Source organism: Zalophus californianus, chromosome 16, assembly GCF_009762305.2.
Source record: "Zalophus californianus isolate mZalCal1 chromosome 16, mZalCal1.pri.v2, whole genome shotgun sequence".
Classification (NCBI taxonomy): domain Eukaryota; kingdom Metazoa; phylum Chordata; class Mammalia; order Carnivora; family Otariidae; genus Zalophus; species Zalophus californianus.
Window position 1 is genome coordinate 58543369 of NC_045610.1, and position 8003 is coordinate 58551371.

At 55.9% G+C, this 8003-nt stretch overlaps 1 long non-coding RNA gene across 2 annotated transcripts; it reads left to right on the forward strand.

The window, feature by feature from the left end:
* Nucleotides 1–2509: 2509 nt before the first annotated feature.
* Nucleotides 2510–7077, forward strand: LOC113908063. Of its 2 annotated transcripts, XR_003515352.2 has the most exons (4): nucleotides 2510–2585; nucleotides 2768–2944; nucleotides 3178–3254; nucleotides 6703–7077. It is a non-coding gene; the product is annotated as an uncharacterized LOC113908063 (long non-coding RNA). The 2 variants fall into 2 exon arrangements; XR_003515351.2 differs by having other exon boundaries at nucleotides 2530–2944.
* Nucleotides 7078–8003: the final 926 nt, after the last annotated feature.

An 8003-nucleotide genomic window follows, 5' to 3' on the forward strand; every position in this document is an offset into this window, starting at 1 on the left:
GCGCGCATGTGGATGTGGTCTGTGCCTACCTTTGGGCTACAAAAACAGAGCTAAAGAGTCTAAAGCCTAAAACATTTACTCTTTGTCACTTCAAGAAAACGTTTCCTGGCCCCTGGTTTAGAAGATGGATCACATGAATGTTTTCAGGTTCATCTTCTTAATTTCCATACAACTGGGTCATCTGATCTCCAACCACTATCTGTCAATCACCGTTTTGGGAGAACCACTTACTTAAGGAACATTTACGGAACCTCTGCTACGAGCTAAGAGCTAGAATAACCAAGGATATACATCGAAGGCACACGTTGTCCTGCCCTCAGGGGGCTCGTAGCATCCCAAGGGACTGTGGCCCAGGACCACGCGGCCGGGCACAGCAGAAAAGGTGGCTGGATGATCCAGTGCAGGCAGGGCTGAGGCGCTAATGGCGGGGAAGGCTGGGAGAAGTTAGGGAAAACTTCCTGATGGGAGTGACAAGGAGCCGAATCTCCTAAGACCACTAGCTAACAGTGGAGGAGAGTCTGAAGACGCAGGGCTTGGGAAGATGAAGGGTGCCTTCAGGTTGGGATGCGTAGAGTTTGAGGTGCTGGCGATATATCCAAGTGAAGATGAGCTCCACACCACTGGGTGCACAATGGGGCGGGATCCAGGAGAGAGTCTGGGCTGGAGGGGTAGATTTGGGGGTCATTACTCTGTGGTTGGTGTGGTAGAGAACGCTACCTTCTCGGGGCTAAAAGCTTGGACCACACAGGTAGAAGTGAGCAATCATGGCATTTGCCCTTGCTGGTCTAAAGATAAGACAGCACTTCATATTTCAATATGTATGTACCTGCTCTCTCTCTCCAGGAGACTGTTAACAGCTAAACTTTGCCCATGGTGGGGTAACCCCTTACTCTCCTGCCTTACACCACTAAACATACATCAAACATGGGAAACAGCAATTTCCAAACACAGGCGAGACAACAAGCGTCGTAGAACAGGGATCTCCGAGGGAGGAAAGCAAATGAGGTGGGACCTGCAGGTGCCCCACCTCACAGCCTGGAGGGGGTTTCCAGGCCACAATGGAGGAAGGGAACATCCTGGACCTAGGGAGACAGTGTTCAGAAGATTTTCAGGCTCAATAATTGCCCCTTCTTCCACCACCCTCCGAGGGGAGCCAAGGAACAGAAACCTTGACCTTGGGTTCCCAAATGACCAACCAGGGAAAGACGTGGTCTGTGGTCAGCGGGAAGAGAGCCCCTAGGTCTGCAGGCTTGTGTGACAAGGTGCTTCAGAGGCTCAGTGGGGACAGGGACGTTTAAAATGGGAAGGTCAAAGCCAGTCTTTCAGCAGCAGAGGCCCCAACACGGGCCCGCACAGCATTTGTGATGATCTTCTTAGTAACCGTTATCAGAAAGGTGACTGAGCAGAGCAGAGTCTTGAAACACATCATAAAAACCCACTGTTCAAAGGAAAGGTAGATGAGTTCAGATTTTTCCAAAAGCCTGGCTCTGAATCCCAGGTTTGGTTGCACAGTTTGCTGTGCGTCCCTCCAGGTCAGCATTTGCCACACGGAGTGATTGGGACATTGCCCACATGCACACTTGTGGTTCACGTTCTTTGAGAGTGGTCTGACTCACGTTAGCAAACCCTCGACTTTGGACAGAGCCTGAGAGATACATAGCAGGGCTTTGTAACTAGGCCTCCATCGATTGGCAATCTCAATGCGGGGCGTGTGTTTATGTCTTTTCCTAGGACGCCCTAAGAATAACACACATGTATTTGAGCTACAGTCAACACAATTGTTAGGATGATCATCACAGCCACACGGTGGTTTTGGTTGTATTGTGTTTTGTGTGAAGTGCTGGGCCCGTTGCTGAAGACCGACCAACACATTCTGTGATAAAGGAAAGGTCCTGTATCTGCTCTGTCCAATAGAGTAGCCCCCGGCCTCCTGTGGCTACCGAGCACTTGGAATGTGGCTGGAGCAGACAAGAGACTGAATTTCGCATTTTATCTCATTTCCACTAATTTAAGTTTAAACAGCTGCATGTGGCCAGATGTTTCCAACCTGGAGGTTGTTCTCCTGCTCCCCGGGCTTCTGCCAGGGGGTCTGGGTCTCCTTCCTCCCGGAAGTGCCTGGTAAGCCGTGGCGAGGACAGACACCCCCATCCGCTGAGTTGACAGGTGCAGGCAGGGGGAGGCATCAGTTTGCCTCCAAACAGCACAGCCTGCTTTGCGCTGTGAGGATTCCCATTCCCCCCCCCCCGCCCCCCCGTCTCCCACCCCCTTCCCAGGACCCCGCACGTGGGCACTGCCTCCGACATTTGGCACTCAGGACCACTCCGCTTGCCAACTCCCACCCACCTGCCTCCCTCCCTCCTTAATTAACTCAGCGGCAGCAGCTTTGTTTCCCTTTGCCAAGATCAGGAGCTGGCATCCCGGCATGTGCCCGCCCCAGCCCAGCGGACGTGAAGGCAGCACAAGCCTGGCCCCGCCCCTCGCTGGAGCCGCCTCCTTGCACCCTCCCCAGAACCTCCGTCCCGGGGGAGCTGCTGGCTGTCACAGCGACGGTCCCTGCTCTCAGGGACCTGCACGTTAGTTGAGCGGTGAGCTGAGTCCGCACAGGCTGGGTTCTGGCTCTTCCCCGGATCCCTCTGGACAGGCAGGCGAGAGACGTCTCCATCCTCGGAAGGCCTGGCCGGCAGCCCAGGGGGAGGGGCTGGGCGGGAGAGGGAGGGGGCGGAGGCTCCTCGCCAGTTAACGGGTCCCCTCTTCCCGGCTCTGCCAGTGGATCCTCTGCTGCCCCTCTGTCCCAGGCCTGCCGTCAAGGTGTCTGGTCTACAGTGCCGTGGGGCTTACCGGAGGGCGCTGAGGATGAGCAGATTTCCAGGCCCCAAGCGCAGCCATTCCAACCCCGAGATCTGGAATGGGCCCAGGGAGTCTGCATTTTGAACAATCCCCCAAGGTAACCCTGAGGCTTGTGGTCCATGGGCCTTGTTCAGAGAACACGGCCCTAGACCTCCTAACCAGGGAGTGGCTGGGCTGGAGGGGACCCTGCCTCTGCTCGTCCAGGCCCTGTGGTACCGTTGTAGACGGAAGCCCAGAGCCACGAGAGGGGCAACCCACAGCAGCCGGTCACCCAGCGAAGACGAGGAACAAGAGGAACGAGCTCCAGCCTCTCTCCTCTTCATCCCGCAGCCAGGACACAGTCCTGAGGCAGAAGGCGCCCCAGGAGGGATCCTGCGGACCCTCCACTGACCCTAAGTGTCCAGGAGGTGAGGAGCCTGCCCAAGGATGAGGTCAGAGTCCCCTGGGGGCCATGCCCAGGGTGCCCGCCCCACTCCCCAGCTGCAGGTTAAGACTGTCTGCTCTTGTGTCCCCCCAGACGTGATGTAGAGAAGCCACCTGGCCTTGGCCTGTCCCAACGCCACAGGTGACCCTCCCTGGCCCAGGTGACCCTGACTGGGTGCCAGGGGCCCTGCTCCAACATGCAGATGCTACCCAGGAGACAGGGCCAGTGTGGACACAGGACCCACCTGAGGACAGGGTCAGTGCAGACACAGAACCCACCGGGGGAGACGGGGCCAGTGCGGACACAGGACCCACCAGGGGAGACAGGGCCAGTGCGGACACAGGACCCACCAGGGGAGACAGGGCCAGTGTGGACACAGGACCCACCCGGTGGACAGGGCCAGTGTGGACACAGGACCCACCAGGGGAGACAGGGCCAGTGTGGACACAGGACCCACCAGGGGAGACAGGGCCAGTGTGGACACAGGACCCACCCGGTGGACAGGGCCAGTGCGGACACAGGACCCACCCGGTGGACAGGGCCAGTGTGGACACAGGACCCACCAGGGGAGACAGGGCCAGTGCGGACACAGGACCCACCCGGTGGACAGGGCCAGTGTGGACACAGGACCCACCAGGGGAGACAGGGCCAGTGTGGACACAGGACCCACCCGGTGGACAGGGCCAGTGTGGACACAGGACCCACCAGGGGAGACAGGGCCAGTGCGGACACAGGACCCACCAGGGGAGACAGGGCCAGTGTGGACACAGGACCCACCCGGTGGACAGGGCCAGTGCGGACACAGGACCCACCCGGTGGACAGGGCCAGTGCGGACACAGGACCCACCAGGGGAGACAGGGCCAGTGCGGACACAGGACCCACCCGGTGGACAGGGCCAGTGTGGACACAGGACCCACCCGGTGGACAGGGCCAGTGTGGACACAGGACCCACCAGGGGAGACGGGGCCAGTGTGGACACAGGACCCACCTGGTGGACAGGGCCAGTGTGGACACAGGACCCACCCGGTGGGCAGGGCCAGTGTGGACACAGGACAGTGGGAGAGTATGCCTCCCGGTATGGCTTCTCTGCTGTCCCCTTACATGGCCCCTGATGGCTGTCTACAAACTGGGGCTGAGTGAAGAAACACGAGGGAGCACCTGGCACAGGGAAGACTTGCCAATATTTGTGGAAAGGGAGGGAGGGCAGGAGGCAAAAGGGAGAAGGGAGGACGATCGGAGGGAGAGAGGAGGAGTGGGAGGGGGGAGGGAGGAACCATTTGTTAAAAAGCTGGTGGGGGGGGCGCCTGGGCGGCTCCGTCGTTAGACGTCTGCCTTCGGCTCAGGTCATGATTCCAGGTCCGGGGATCGAGCCCCGCATCGGGCTCCCTGCTCGCCGGGAAGCCTGCTTCTCCCTCTCCCCCTCCCTCTGCTTGCGTTCCCTCTCTCGCTGTGTCTCTCTCTGTCAAATCAATAAATAAAATATTTTAAAAAAAAAAAGCTGGTGGGGGAGCAGAAGACAGACTGACGTGGATGGAGAAGCCTCCTGTTTTGGTTTCTGCCCCCTCCTTCACTGGCAGCGTGGCCTGGGGGTTCTCTCCTCCCCACCCTCTCGGGGACCTCCTCCGTCCAGGCCAGTTTCCTGGTCTGTAAGGCATGGGTGGGCCCAGATGCCCAGACATTGGCTGTGACCTTCCAGGCTCCCAGCCCTCCCCTGTCACAGCAGCCTGGGGGGGGGGGGGGGCGGGGGGCGGCGCAGGTCTTCTCCAGAAATGGCGTTGATGGCACCTGAGATCCCTCCAGGCTCCCTAACCGGGCAGGGAGTGCAGGTGAGGCTCATCAATAAAGACAAGAAAGGATGTCAGGCTGCGTCTGAAGCCACCAGGGGCCCAGCAGCCTGCTGAGCTTTGTCATAAAATATGTTGTCACCTGGGGAAGAATCATCGGGGATGAAATATTTCAGGAGACAAAAACAAGAGGTGCATTGATTTTTCCACGAGGTCAGACAACTTCTGGGAAGCCTCTTGGAACTCAGCTGTCACAGTGCCTCTCCCTGACCATCCATTTTGCCTGTGATGATGTCAGAGGTCTCTGACCCAAGGGGGCTTCCTGCCCCGATCACAGGCTGTCCTTCCGGGAGGCCAGCAACGTCATCCGGCCTTCCCAGACTCTGGGGACGAGGGATGACCTGGGCCCAGGGAACAATTCCTCTCCAAATTTACCCAAATTAGCTCTGAAGAAGTTCTGCACAGGTGGCTACAGGAGAGATTCTGCTGATGAGCAACATTTATCATTAGTGCTTGGCACACGCAGAGACGCCCGCCGGGGTCCCCGACCGCCACCCCCATCCACAAAGCCAAAGCCAGAGTGCTCTAACATAGAGTATATTAACAGCAAAGTCGCATAGTGAGGCCTCCAGATCAAGAGGAAATTGCCGTTGAAAACACAGTGTGTGACTCACAGGGCCCAAGAAGAGGGGGTACACCATGCCTTTTGGGGCCAGCTGGGGAAGCACCAGAGGCAGCAAGAGGAAAGCACAGGCAAGAGGCTTTATTGTGGTTTCCATGGGAAGGATGCTGTGGGTCAGGGAAAGCAGATGTAGGATTGGCGAGTTTGAGTAATTTCAGGGGGACCCTGGGACGTAGGAGCTGTTCCTAGTTGTCTCCTACCTGGTCCCAGGGGGACCAGGGCAAGTGGTTGGGGCTCCGAAGCGTGTGAGAGCCCAGTAAACAAGACGGTGGGGAGTGGCTCGGGATTGGTTGGTTTGTATTTGAAAAGCACATTCAGGTGAGTTGTTTACAACCTTGAGGGTTGGGCTCACCCTGGCTGGTTGCGGGGGGGAGGGCCGCTCCAGGTGTCAAAGCAACAGAATACACACAATAAAAGACCTGGGTGTTTAAAGGTTGTTGACGTGGATAGCCTTCACTTACATAAGCAAATCAGAACCTGTCCAACAGGGTGGACACCTAAGCAGAGATTGTAACTTTCTTTATAAAAAGATTTATTTATTTGAGGTGGGGGAGGGGCAGAGGGAGAGGAAGAGACAGAATCTCAAGCAGACTCTGTGCTGAGTGTGGAGCCAGACACAGGGCTCGATCCCACGACCCAGAGGTCATGACCTGAGCTGAAACCAAGAGTCAGATGACTGAGCCACCCACGTGTCCCATGATTGTAGCTTTTTATGGGTCCTAGCAGGTGCCTTTCAGGAACAGGAAGGATGTAGGCATGAGCCGTCCACTATGCCGGCCACAGCCACAAGTAACTCTTAAGTACTTGGCACGCAGCTAGTCGAAAATGAGATACGCTCTATGTGTAAAATACACACTGAATTTGGCAGACTTAGTATGAATCAAAGATTGAAAATACCTCATTAATAATTTTTGTATTGACTATGTGTTGAAGTGATAATATGCTATTTGTTTCTTTTTACTAGATCTACTAGAAATCCGAAAATGACTGCAGTGGCTCACGATCTATTTCTATTGGATAGCACTGCTCTTGACCTCCCCAAAAGAATGGGCCCCGGCGCACACAACTCCATCCTACCTGGCCGTGCTCCTTCACTCTCTCTTTCCGAGCTAAACGGGCCCTAGAGAAGGGGGTCTATCCAGCCTCTCCAGCCCCAGGCCCCAGACGCACACAGACCCATCTGGTGAGAACCCATAGCCTCGAAGTCCGGATTTTTTCCAAAAAGATCTGGACTTGACCCAGCCTGCTATAAAGCTTCAGAAAAAAAAAAAAAAAAAAAATCAGGGGCACCTGGCTGGCTCAGTCAGAGGAGCACCTGACTCTTGATCTCAGAGTTGTGAGTTCAAGCCTTGTGATCAGTGTAGAGATAACTTTAAAAAAAAAAAAATCAGTATACAATAAGGATAAAAATAAAATCCTGGGGCACCTGGGTGGCTCAGTCGGTAAGCGTCTGCCTTGGCTCAGGTCATGATCCCAGGGTCCTGGGATTGGGCTCCCTGCTCTGCAGGGAGTCTGCTTCTCCCTCTCCCACTCCCCCTGCTTGTGTTCCCTCACTAGCTGTGTCTCTCTCTGTCAAATAAATAAATAAAATCTTTAAAAATAAATAAAATAAAATCCTTTTGGCCTTAATTAATTGATTTGATGGAGAGGTGGACAATCGGGTGGTTTCTACTTTGGCTGAGAATCAATTCTTTTAACTGGTATGAGGCTTCCTAGGGACTCTGAACTTGCCCAAGCCAATGCTGGCGTGGACCAGTAGCGCAGAGCTGGGGCTGGGAAGGACTTGTCCAACTGGTGCACCTCTGTGAGGGCTTCCTGAGTGAGGCTCGGCGTCCTGGCTCTGGAGCCCAGGCCCTGGGTCTGATTCTCCTGGAGCCAGACATTTTTCTCATGGCTTGACTACACGCCTCCTCTTTGAGTGCATGTAACTTTGCCTCTGGGCATTTGATCTGCACTGGCCTTCCGGGAGAGTGGGCTCAGTGCCCTCCTTCCATGAGGCCTTCCCGTGGTGCCCCAGACCTGGTTAGCGGGAAGCCCAGAGATGTCGATCCGGACAGGTCTGAGATCCGAACAGGCCTGAGATCCAGACAGGCCTGAGCGCAGGCAGCTGGACTTGGAGCACATTACCCTCTGGGCCTCAGCCAGCTTTGGGGAACATGACCCTGATAACCCCTCTGTGGTATGATGAAGATACCTGGTCTCTGTCCCCAGTTCCCAGCACAGAAAGCGCTCAGAATTTTTAGAGTGTTTGCAAATCCTGCCCAG